Below are 12824 nucleotides of genomic sequence, written 5' to 3'. Positions count from 1 at the left end.
GTGTACAAAGCACTGCTCTTCTGTATTACAGTTTTAAACAAACTTAATTTCACTGCTAATATAAATGGCAATATTTTCTTTCAATTTGTGCTTTGTGGTTTAAAGAACTGTAATGACTCTGGTCACAATCGCAGTGGCAGTATGCCTTTATTTTCATTCTACCATAATGAAATAATAAAAATTTCCAGTGGCAGCATGGCAGCATATGACTTCTCCAGTACATTCAGAGTATTTTGCATCTTTGTAAAGGAAACTACACTGCATGATATCCAGTTAAAAATCCACCCCTTGTCTTTCATGTTCTGCATAACTGTGAATGTTTTATTAATCCAATAGTTTTTTCCCCCTTCTAAGCACACTTCTGATGTTGAAAGAATAATTTGCACTTCACCTAAAAAGGTCATCCTAGTAAGAGTTTTATTATCCCAGCCCACAGTTATAAATATTGGCTCACCTTTTTCACTTCTACAGTTAGAGTTTTAAATTCTTCGTATACAGATTCCTATATAATTCATCTATCGAGGACCCTGAATATGAATTAGAAGCCTAACTGTAGACACCAGGCTTGAAAAGTTTGGCCAACATTTATGGTTATATTCAAATAGATGTACCGATTTATGTCAGTGGGCATTGGCAGTGACTCAATTTAAGTTGATATTTTCTGTTTTATAGATGGAACAAAGCACAGACATGCCTTTGTTTTAATAATGTGTGTTGTGTTTGACCATTTCCTCTCCAAAACACAGTTTTTACTTTAGAAATAATTGATTCTCCCCTCCTTAGTGAAATGTTACTCAATAAAAATAAGAACCCCACTGATGCAAAGCTCCTGCCTCTAAACATATCTGAACCTGTTTGGAGGTACAGATTTTCCCCAATTCCTGCCTCAGGGGTTTTATGAAGAACAGATTTTTGTGTATTCCAGGATTTTACAATCCATAGCAAACTCAAAAGCATAAGTAAGTGTGTGTGTGTGTGTGTGTGTGTGTGTGTGTGTGTGTGTGTGTGTGTTAAATTTTAAAGAGGCAGATCAGTATGATCCAGTTCAGGGGTCTCCTAGATTCTGTTGTATTACAATGGAGGAGCAGACATCTTGTTGCCCTAGGAGAAAATACATTAGGTGACAGGTGAAGTGGGCAAAGTACGGTGTCTCCTGAAAACACGTGGTATTCCCTGAAGAGGATATCCTAACACAAGAAAGGGCAGCAGTCCATCTGACCACCTTCCCACAAGAGGGCAACACAGCAGTGGGGGGAATTCCTCTCCCTTAGATAGGGTGAGAGGACAGGAAAGTGTGTTGATGATGCCTGATGAGGGACCATAGAGTTTAAAAATAATTTGGAACAACCATCACCCACATATGCATATCTATGGCACAATTTTTCAATCCTGACTCACTCAAAATACCCATGGACTTTAATCAGAAATTTAAGTGAGAAAAGAATGCACATCTTCTATGGTTCATTGTATGGATGGGCAAACTCGGAATGCTAACATCATGGGCTCGGAACTCAAACGTGACCATTTCTAGGGTCCAGATACCTGTAGATGTGATTTAGTTATATTTTATGATGTATGTATTTAACCTAACAAATTATATGGTAATTACAGTGTAGTTACAATGTGCATGAAAAGTGTCTGTACTGTACTTATAGCATGCAGCACATTTAACTTAAGAATGCATAAATGGTGTTCTCGATGAAAATACAAAGGGATGAGAAAGTATTGTCCATTGCAGAGACTTTCCTGAATCTAAACCCTGGATATGAACAACCACAAGCTGCTTGTGTTTCACCCTAAAGAAAATGCGATGTTTGCTCCTCTTTACAATGGACAGCTCTGCAGCGCAGTAGAATGGTATGTTTACCTGCAATATATTTTTCATCATATTTAGATGACTCTGTGCTCTACAGTGTTTTCAGGCAGGGTGTGGTCCCTGGTAAATGAAGGAGACAAAGCTGAAATTAAAGCTGTTTGTTTTTCTATAGTTATCGGCTGTTTTCTTTCTTAAATGCCTCCTGTTTAAGAAGATACGATTCCATATGTCATCATAGATGTGGGGAATCGGAAGAACTGTAGCCTTTCATTTTCCTTCTCCTCTTACCCCATTTGCAGAGATTCATTGCTAACTGAAATTCCTCCTCACACACCTTGAGTGTAGCACTTCCTATTGTGTCTAGCTACTGCCAAGAAATTGCACAAGAGGGAGAAACTCTGTGAGCTATTCCTTTGTGCACACATGTAAAGCTTGGGCACAATCTGAGTCATAATATAAAGCAAACAAAACAAGACCTCAAAGCTATGACTTTATTACCAAGCATTGAGGTGATTCAGGAAAAAATCAGTAACATGAAAGCACTTTCCTTGCACTACAGTCATAAGGCTTAGAAGTACTATTTTTATGTAGCTATTGAAAACAACAGATGGCTCATTTTAACTTCCTGCACTCACAAACAACCAATTCCCCTCCCCTCCATGGATTTTTTGTGCAGAAAGATGAGTCTTGGCTGCACAGTAGTATGACAAAAGATCAACCAAAGTACACAAAAGATGTGTTGGTGGCATTTGGATAGTTTATGCTTGATATGGTAAATTATAGCACAGGAATTTCTGTTGGCCAGTCAGCTAGCTAGATAACTGAACACTGGTCCCAAATAAAACAAAACAAACATAAAAGAACAAAAGGTCAATGGATGGCTCAAGGGATTTAGCAATGGGACACATAGCTTTTGAAATGGGATTAGACCCTTAGCTGGTGTAAATTGGCCTAGCTCCTTTGAAGGCAATGGATATCATTTTAAAAAAATGGAGTACTAATTTAAGTTCAGCTCAGGCTGGTAATGACTTGGAACTTGTTACCATATGATCACCGTTAATTGCCTTATGTGAAGTAGGGAGGTTGTCAGAATGGATGTTTACATTAGACACTACCAGTCCAGGTGGAAACATCTTGCCAGGATTCTGTGGGGAGGGATAGCTCAGTGGGTTGAGCATTGGCCTGCTAAACCCAGGGTTATGAGTTCAATCCTTGAGGGGGCCATTTAGGGATTGGGGCAAAAATTGGGGATTGGACTAGATGACCTCCTGATGTCCCTTCCAACCCTGATATTCTATGATTCTAATTGGTGGCCATATTTTCAGTCTCAGAAGAGTTGCCAAAGTCTGAATGGGAATAGTGACTAGATTGCCCTCTCACCCCTACAGGTGGGTGCTCTAGAGAAGAACTGGGCACGCTGGTTGCAGTCTGGATATACCTATTTTGCTGCTGCCAGTGCTGTACCTGTTCTGTGGATCCATATACAATGTCTATTTTCTGGGCTGCCCCCGCAGCACCTTTTTATTAAACCATTTATTTTTTTAAAATACTTATGAACATTCATTTGTGATTTTTCAACTGTAAACAAAGAGTTGCTGAATGCCTCACAGTTCTGAAACTGTGTCTAGGATGTTACATTACTAAAAATTCAAGAGAACCATCTGAGGCTGATTCCAGTACAGTTTGGATCACTTTCTTCTTTTCGTTTGTTAATCAAACCCAGATACAGATCTCATTTTTAAAATGATCTGACATGGGTGAAGGAACTAAATATACAGCGAAGGGGGAGGAGAAACAGGCATTACTTGCATTTTATTTTTTGTAGCTGGAATGGTTTTTCATGATAGAGAAAATATCTCATTCTCCAGGATCTAGGTTAATTTACAGGTCATGGCACTTGGCCCTCTGGTGCCCTTCATCAAATAGAAATCAAGAATGACATTCACAGCTCTAATGAAAACAATTAGAGTTTTTATACTTTCCCCTCCTGGTGGTTGTCTGTTTGTCCAGATGAGCTCTGTGTAATCCAAGCCTGCAGCAAGTTGGGTGATGGCAAGCCGTTTCTTTGTAATTGTACTGAGGGTCAGAAAGTCAGATCATACACTTATTGGTCCAGTCTATGGCTTGGAGCTTCTACCAATGCTACTTTTTATCTTGAGGTGTGAAAGTTTTCACCAGCATAGTCCCTGCCTTCACTTGTCTCCTTCCCTCTGGGCTGCTGAAAATCACTTGCCAGGCTACAGTAATGTACAAATAATACATTCATAGAATCGTTGAAGATTAGAGTTGGAAGAGACCTCAGGAGGTCATCTAGTCCAACCACCTGCTCAAAGCAGGACCACCCCAACTAAATCATCCCAGCCAGGGCTTTGTCGAGCTGAGCCTTAAAAACCTCTAAGGATGGAGATTCCACCACCTCCCTAGGTAACCCATTCCAGTGCTTCACCACCCTCCTAGTGAAATGGAGGGTGGTGAAGCACTCTGAGCTTCAAATGCGTTCTTCTTTTTAAATAACTTCCCCGTTTCTCTTGATTGTTATACATTAATTCCTCAGGCATTGGGCCAGATTCTGATCTCAGTTACAGCAGATATACATCAGTGTAACTGGGATGAGAATCTAGCCTGCAATACCACCATATGGATGCACAATTGCTTAAGGACTATATAGAAAGGATGATAAATGACAATGGCCCAGATAATGTCACTATCTAGAAATAGGTTGTCCTCATCGGGGAGTTTTCTCTGCTTTGCATCATAGCATGGGATCCTCATGGGGGTATAAATGGGCAGGGTCAATGTTCCATTCTAAAAACCTCACTGATCCCCTCAGATCTGTGTTCTTCTCAGGGATTCACTGGGGCCACAGGGCCATCTGCATGGAGGCCCTGTGCCTCTGCACCAAGTCTGGGGCCCCAGTGACCCTTTTCCCTCTCCCTCACAGCGCATCTCCATTGGATCCACACTGCCAGAGACTCCCCATCCAATGCCAACCTTTAGCATCCCCTTTTTAAGATAGTTCCCCTGTATGGAAGGGTCCCTGCTGGGAAGTTATACCCTCTTGTTGTATTATCATTGCTGTGTGACTGGGGTTTAATGTATATCTCACATCCAGCTCAGCCCAACCACTCTCAATGCACAGAAACCTACAGCTGTTGACAGCCGTCCACAAAGGGGAAAAGAAGAGGTGGCTGGACTCCTTTCCCACATGGGAGCAGGAGATCCGCACATGGAAGGTCACTGGTCCAGTCTGGTCCATTGTTTTGTATCACTTTTTGGAGGTAGTGTCAAGTGGGTTGATGCAGGGATCTTTTTTTTTGGATCCTGTCTTCATTAATGATCTGAGAGGGAGAGTAAGCAGTACAGTAAAGGAATTTGCTGCTGATACTAAATAGAAGGTACTAGAAAATATGAATGAGAAGAACTGATAAATAATACCAAACAAATCAAGAAATGCCTCCCATGCGCAATTTGCAAATTAGCTGAGACCTATTTTTCTGATCACAGTAAATGAAACATTTAGCAAGAGCAGAAACTTTGAAAGAGAACCAAGTTTCAACAAACTCATCCGGTTCTGACAACAGGATACAGGGGAACTCATTCCATTCAGACTTTATGGGTGGTGTAGTAAGAGGCCCTGAAACATAAACCCTTGTTATCAGAGGCCTGGTCTGAGGCCTAAAGCCTGAACCAAAGTACTTTCAGGCATTGCTAAGTAAAGCTGGGCTGCGAGCCAGAGGCAGGCCCTAATTGCAGAACTTGGCAAGAAAAGGGATCCTAGAAAGCACGCACTAATGATATAAGTAGTAATAAGAGGAACGTGTGCCAAGATAGCACCTGGACATCCCGATACGAGGACACTTCACAGAGATACAAGAAACAGCCAGGTACATCCCAAAGACGGTCAAAAGCATGATGGACAGATCTGTTTGTTTGAACCAACATGATCAAAGGGGGAGACAGCACCCTAATGAGTCAAGGGGCTGTACCTTAATAAGTCAGTAGGGATGAGTAATCTGTCCTGCAACTGTATAAAAATAGGTCCCGGAGTGCATATCTTTGTCCAGCCTAGGGGGCAGTGGAGTGTCCTGCCACTGACTGAGCTGTGTCCATTGCTAGGGTGCACATATTCATAGTATGTCCTGTAGAGTCTATAGGAAACTATTACTGTGCTTTGTTTGACAATAAACCTGGCCGGGTGCCTTCGTACCTTACTAGAGTCTGTGGTCTTTGGGGGTTCTCTCGGGGTCTTCTGTGTCAGCTATCTGCAAAGAGCTGGGGCAGCACACAGAAGGAACACGCACACAGCCAACTGTTATCATCATCGAACAAGAGCAGAGCACCACACCAGTAGCTACCGACAACAGGTGGCTCTAATAAGAGCCCATGTGAGGTAAAAATGAGGCTAGTGAGAACAGGAATTGCTTTTGGAAGAAACTAAAGAAGAAATGCTAAGGGCAAGAGATCTCAGGAGGGAAAATTCCCAGCCAGAATTGTAAGAGTGGGAGGATGAATGGCTACAGATCCTCCAACACCTTTATGTGATTGATTCCTTGCTCTTTCACTTTGATGGTTACTTAGATCAGTACATTCTATTATCCGTATTCAGTCTCTTATGCTCTCCTCTCTTGCTAGCGAAATTGCAGAATAAAAACTGCCCTTCACCACAATATACAACCCTTCTTGCTCACATGCCTGGCATAACCACATCCAATATCCAGGACCGGCTCTAGGTACCAGCAAAAGTAAGCATATGCTTGGGGTGGCACATTTCCAGGGGTGGCATTCCGGCCATCCCAAGCATGTGCTTGCTTTGCTGGTGCCTAGAGCTGGTCCTGTCTCCTTCCCCGCAAGCATGCCCAGGGGCTTGGCGCTGCCCTCCGGAGCTGGGTATTGCAGCCCCGTGCCGGCAGGAGCAAGCAGCGGGCATGGGGGGGGCTGCCCAGTCCCCCCAGCCAGGGCACAATTACCTCCACTCCCCCGGTGCCAATCCCAGTCTGAAATGGCTGTAGCAGCCTGCCCACAGCCCCACGTCTTGCTATGCAGCACGGGAGGAGGAGCGGGGGTCAGGGCTGCTACAGCCATTTCAGACTGGGATTGGCACCAGGGGAGTGAAGGTGATTGTGCCCTGGCTGGGGGGACCGGGCAACCCCCCTCCAACCCCCGCTGCTTGCTCCTGCCGGCACGGGGCTGCGGCGCCCAGCTCCGGAGGGCAGCGCCAAGCTCCCGGGCATGCTGGTGGGGAAGGAGAGACAGGAGGCAGAGCTGTTTGATGCCTCCCATGCAGCTCCAGGCCCCTCTGGTTACTCGTCAGCGACAGCCAGGCTGGGCACCCCACCAGCAGTGTGACTTGGTCCGACCTGCACGGACCACGTGAGCCCTGGGGTCGGCTCTGACGTCCTGCCTATGGCAAGGCCTCCAGCGCAGGGGCAGCCCTAGGTCTGCCCAGGCAGACACAGCCCAGGTCACTCTGTGGCCAGCCCGGTGAATAAATGAGTACACTAGTAGGAAATTTATTTTATTTCACTAACTATAAATTCTCTGTTTTCATTTTTTAAAAAATTTAAGCAGTAAAAAAACAAAACAAAAAACCCCAAACAAAGTGCAAACATGTAAAAGCCAAAAATTTTTGCTTGGGTGGCAAAAATCCTAGAGCTGGCCCTGCCAATATCCGCACTACCACTAGCCTGTTAGTCCAAATAGCTCTTGTCCACCTGTTTTGTGTCTTTTATTTTTTACCCTTTAATTGTTGTTTTGGATTTGTATTTCTTATTTGACATAAGTAGAGAAATGCTAGAAGCATGCAATGACTGCTACAATCCTGTTCATATTGCCAAATGCCTTAATATGATTTAAAATCACCTAACAGGGCGTGTCATTTTGAAACTGTGCTATGACAGTCTAGGCATGTGTAATGTTCACATTATAAAAGATAAACTGATCTGATAGAATGGACTACCTAACCCTCTTCAGTGAATAGATCAATATCCACCAGTAAAGAAAATATCATTCCCTCCTTTCAGACATAAGAACACCTCTTCCTCCTTTCCCATCCTCAAAAGTTCAGGAAACAAGATTAATTTTGTACTGTTCCCAAGAAATTTAATACATCCGGGCTTTGGCAGATGAAGGGGGATGGGGGGGAAACAAACTCCAAAACTGAGGGCTTCTTATAGAAAGTGACTTGTGATTCTGATCTAAGCCAGTTTGTTACAGTTCTGGGAACTCTGAGGCACACTGACCTACTTTGAAAGCTGCTTCACAAACACAGTTCACCTAAATTAGTTTTTTCTCCTAGTGTGGCCATTTGTTTATTAGTTTGTATCTGTATTGCAATAGCCAGAGGGCCAGGAGGAAAGAGACAGGAATTAGGATCCTTATGAAGTGCTGTGACTTTATTAAGCATTTCACTATACAAGATGTCTCCTAACGATATTATTCCAAAACAATACTCTTTCCACCAATGACCCAAAGGGAAAGAGGGCAGGATTTTGCAGCCTACCAAAAGGTGAAGCAAGAAGAGGCCTTTACAGTAAATACTCCTAGTATTTTCTTATACTGTCTAGATAGCACAGATTGATAACTGCCACTAAATTTTTCCTGCTTAGCTATGAACTTTTTTTTAAAGATTAAACAGAATTGTTGACATTTTTTACTAATTTTTTATTTTACTAATAACAGTTTACTAATAACTATTATATTTCTACATTATAAAATACTTTTTACTGAAATCAAAACATCCAATTTACTTCCTAGATGCTATCTTAATTATATTAAAGACTACAGGTTATTACTTTGTCAGTTTTGTGTGGATAGCAACTGTTTTGTGAATAATGAAGTTTGCCAATGTAATGACTATATTTATTCACAGACTAAAAGCCTCCTTTATAAATAACAGTTTGCAACATTTTATTATTATTATTATTATTATTTATTTAAATATTTGTCTGTATGTGGGGTGTATTCATATTGTATCATGATGATGAAATACTTTCTATCCCAACAGTTACTCAGGATGGTGTTACATAGCAAGCAGCTACTCAAGTTAGATATTTTTAAATCAGAAGGTCTGAGTAACTTGTATCAAAGAGTTTTAAAAGAGATGGCAAAGGAGCTCTCTGGACTGTTAATATTGGTTTTTAATAAATCTTGGAACACTGGGGAAGTTCCAGAGGACTAGAAGAAAACTTATGTTGTGCCATATATAAAAAGAGTAAACAGGATAACCCAGAGGCTATCAGCCTGATATTGATCCTGACAAAATAATGGAATGGCTGGTCTGGGACTCAGTGAAGAACTAAAGGAGAATAATATAATTAATACCAATAAACATAAAATCATTACTGAGTAAATTTGGAGATGACAAAGATTGAGGAATGGTAAATAATGAAGAGGATGAGTCACTGATACAGACCAATACGGATTGCTTGCTAAATTGGGCTCAATCAAACCATATGTGTTTCAATAAACCCAAATGTGAGGTTATATATCTAGGAACCAAGAAAGGTTGGCCATTATTTATGAGATGGGAGACTCTTTCTCAGAGTCACTGATTCACATGATAGAGTTGGGGGTCATAGTGGATAATTAGCTGAACACAAACTCTCAGTGCTATGCTGTTGCTTAAAGGGGTAATGCAGCCCTTAGGTATAAATAGGGGAATATAGAGTAAGACTAGGAAGGTTATATTACCTCTGTATTTGACATTGGCAACCACCACTTGAATACTGTATCCAGTTTTGGTGTCCACATTTCAAAAAGAATGTTGAAAAAAATAAAGAGGTTTCAGAGAAGAGCCCCAGGAATGATTAAGGGATTGATAACAAGGAGTTCAGTCTATTTATCTTATTAAAGAGAAGGTTAAGGGGTGATTTGATCACAATCTATGGTATGTCTACACTAGGTCTGGTAAGTGTAAATTCCAGGTCAAGGAGATCTATCTGCGTTCGCTTTGAACAAGCTAGCCTGCTAAAAATTGTCTGAACTCAATTCAGCCATCATTACTCAGTCAAAAAGGAGCTCAGGATCAGGCCCTTGATTAGCATGCTGTCATTGCACTTGTACTGTATTTGCTATTAAAATAAAACACCCTGTTTACACAGAAGAAACTTCCTTTTCTTTCTTTAAAATGGGTCTCTGAATTAAGAACAAAGCTGCAAATATTGAGGTTTAGTCCTTTTACAAAGTAATAAACTATTGGGATTATGAGTACACTTTGCAGAAATGGCCCCTTAATCTGATTAGACTGTGTTTGCCATTCAGCACTGTTCTGGGTGGATAGTTTCTAAAGACGAGACAACAATTCAGGCTTCATGCCCTTTGTATTCTTGGTATCTGAGGGAGCCATTTTTAGAGGCGCTGTGGACAGTTAGGGTCAATTACTTTTGATCTAAAATTGTTGACAGTAGGTGGGCCAAGTTTTATCCCGAGTTACATCCTTACAAGCTCTAGTTAGAATGCAATCCCTTTGGACTTGATTCTGCTTTCACTTAAAGCCAGTTTCACCTCTGTGTATCTCCTCATGATTTACAGTGGAGGGAACAGCCTATCTTTTGCAAATCAGTGGGACAGACCTTTCAGGCTAACCATGCTGTGTTTGTCACAAGACTGGAGGGGGGCAGGCAGGAAGGAGACATGGGTGCCTTTAAGTCAGACATTTGCAGCCCCCCCAGATCCTGAGGACAATCTGCGGTCTGGACTTCTGACATGATTTAGAGGATCATCAGAGCTGCTCTATTTTATGCAAGCTATCTGTGGACCCCCAGAGGATGTTCCAATAGCCAGGAATCACCAGAGTGTAGAGACAACCCAGTCCTACACACCTCACCTCAAAAGACAAGTCGTCTTACCTCAAAAGGTAGACATAGGAGCTACTAAGGCAACTCTCTGCAGCATGAGGGCTCTTCAATGTATGGGAATCCACAAGACATGAACTAAGGAAGCTCTAGGGTTGTCTTGTCCTGCTTGGATGGTACAGAGAGAGTTTATATCATCCTTTGTTGCGCTGCATTAGAAGGGCTAACATAGAGACAAGGTAGAATTAAAATACTTTCCCCTGCTATGGTTCTTCTGGACTGTAATTAAGAGTAATTACTATGAACAGGCAGATTACCTCACTGCAAAAACCGCATCCAGAGATTTTGGTCTGGTGTGCACCACTCAGATTATTAATGTGAATATGACTACCTAAATTTGGTGCAAGTACTAGGATAATCTCCTTACTGTATTGGTGTTCAGCACTGCTGCCATGGGATCAAAAAAAACAAGCATGAAAGGGAAAGGCAATAAAGGGAATTGATGAGAACAAAAATGCTTCTTAATGATGCCTCTCAATCTCCCTCCCTGCTTCTTTCTTGGATAGCCCTCCCAGCCCACTGTAGGTAAAACAAATGTTACCTGGTGTGTAGCATAAATGAATCAGCAAGGCACACACAGAGCTAAATATATGAATTCTAATTGGATCTAATGTACCTGATGTTTGTTGTTTCTCCTGTCCTCACTAAGTAATTAGCTAACACATGTGGGAGGTATGAAGGTTTATGATGCAGGAGGGAAAATGATCAAATAATACTCCAGTCCTTTTTTTTTCTTTTTTAGAAAAAGCAACCTATTTTACGCATTCAGTTTTATGGGTTATAAATTAACAGTACGTTATATAATGATTAGTTAGGTAGCCAGTAAGGACAATTGCCATCTATAATGTCTTGCTTATTTATACCTTTAAAAAAAATCCCAATCCATGCCCCTTATCCCTCAAATCTCTGCACATTTCCATCCTGCATTACTATCTGTTCTTCCCACTGTTACCCTCATACTGCCACCCTCAAGGCCTCTGTTTGCTATACTACCTTGTTGGGTAAAGTTACTCTTGTATGTAAGCATTTGTAGGATCAGAGACTTCAACTGTAAGCTCATTGAGGTAGGGCTAGTCTGTTATGTGCCTGTTCACATAATAATAGGTATATAGTAGTGTGCATATTTCTCTGTGTGTGTATGTATGTAAATGGACAGCATAGTGGAGAATGGATGGGGAGATTATTAGGTACAACCAGGCTGTGCCCCACCAATGCTCTGGCCGTAAAAGCTGGCAAGGATGCTTTACTCCTTAAGGAGGGGTAACAGTGTGTGTGGTGCCATGGAACTCTAAGAAGCTTTATGAATGCCGCTGGTGCTCCTTTGGCTCCCGAGGGCTAAGTGCTATTAGCTATTCTGATAGTCAACACATACACACAACAGAACAGCTGCATATATGCTTTGAAAAGTTTTTGTTCAGTTATTCCTCATAATAGCCTGAGTAATGGGAACAACAAAGCTGTGTCTTGGAGGCAGCAGTGATTCACATTCTAGATCTTGTTAAAAATGTAATCAGTACTCACCGCCACCTCCCCGCACCTGCAGTACAGGTCTGCTGGTGCAGGATTGGTGGACATGGTCCCTCTCCTTCCCGGTCTGGATGTTCCCCTTTTGGAACTACTAATACAGGCCATCTCCTGCGCCATGCAGCTAGCCCGACTATGCCTGCGCCCTAGAGTGGTGTGGTGTGCTGAGGGAGAGTTCAATGTACCCATTGCACGCTCTAGCTAGTGTACTCTTGCAGGGCCAGCCATAATTTCTCCCTGAAAGTCTCTTCCAGGAAGTAATTGAAAAGAATCTATTGAATAGAGCATTCAAAGGCAGGTAATTAAGGTGCAGTTCACATTGTCTAAGGGAGAAACATCAGCAAGGCACTAAGATTTGTTCAGGTTCATTAGCCTGTAGTTATAGAAAAGCATTAATCAGAACTGAGAGGTGGTATGGATTATCTACTTTATGCTCTCCTGTGCTGTTCTATAAGCTGAACTGTGTACTGCAGGTATTTCAAGGAAACAACTTTATTCTTCCTTTAAAATAAGAATAGTTAATAATAATATGAATGAATTTAATGTTTGGAAGGGTTCCAGAATAAAAGTTCTGGAGACTCAAATCCTCTCATTATCTACAGCACCACAGTGCAAACTTCCCCTATTGCTAT

The sequence above is a fragment of the Dermochelys coriacea genome, chromosome 3 (genome assembly GCF_009764565.3).
Source record: "Dermochelys coriacea isolate rDerCor1 chromosome 3, rDerCor1.pri.v4, whole genome shotgun sequence".
Classification (NCBI taxonomy): domain Eukaryota; kingdom Metazoa; phylum Chordata; order Testudines; family Dermochelyidae; genus Dermochelys; species Dermochelys coriacea.
This window is presented reverse-complemented; position numbering follows the sequence as displayed.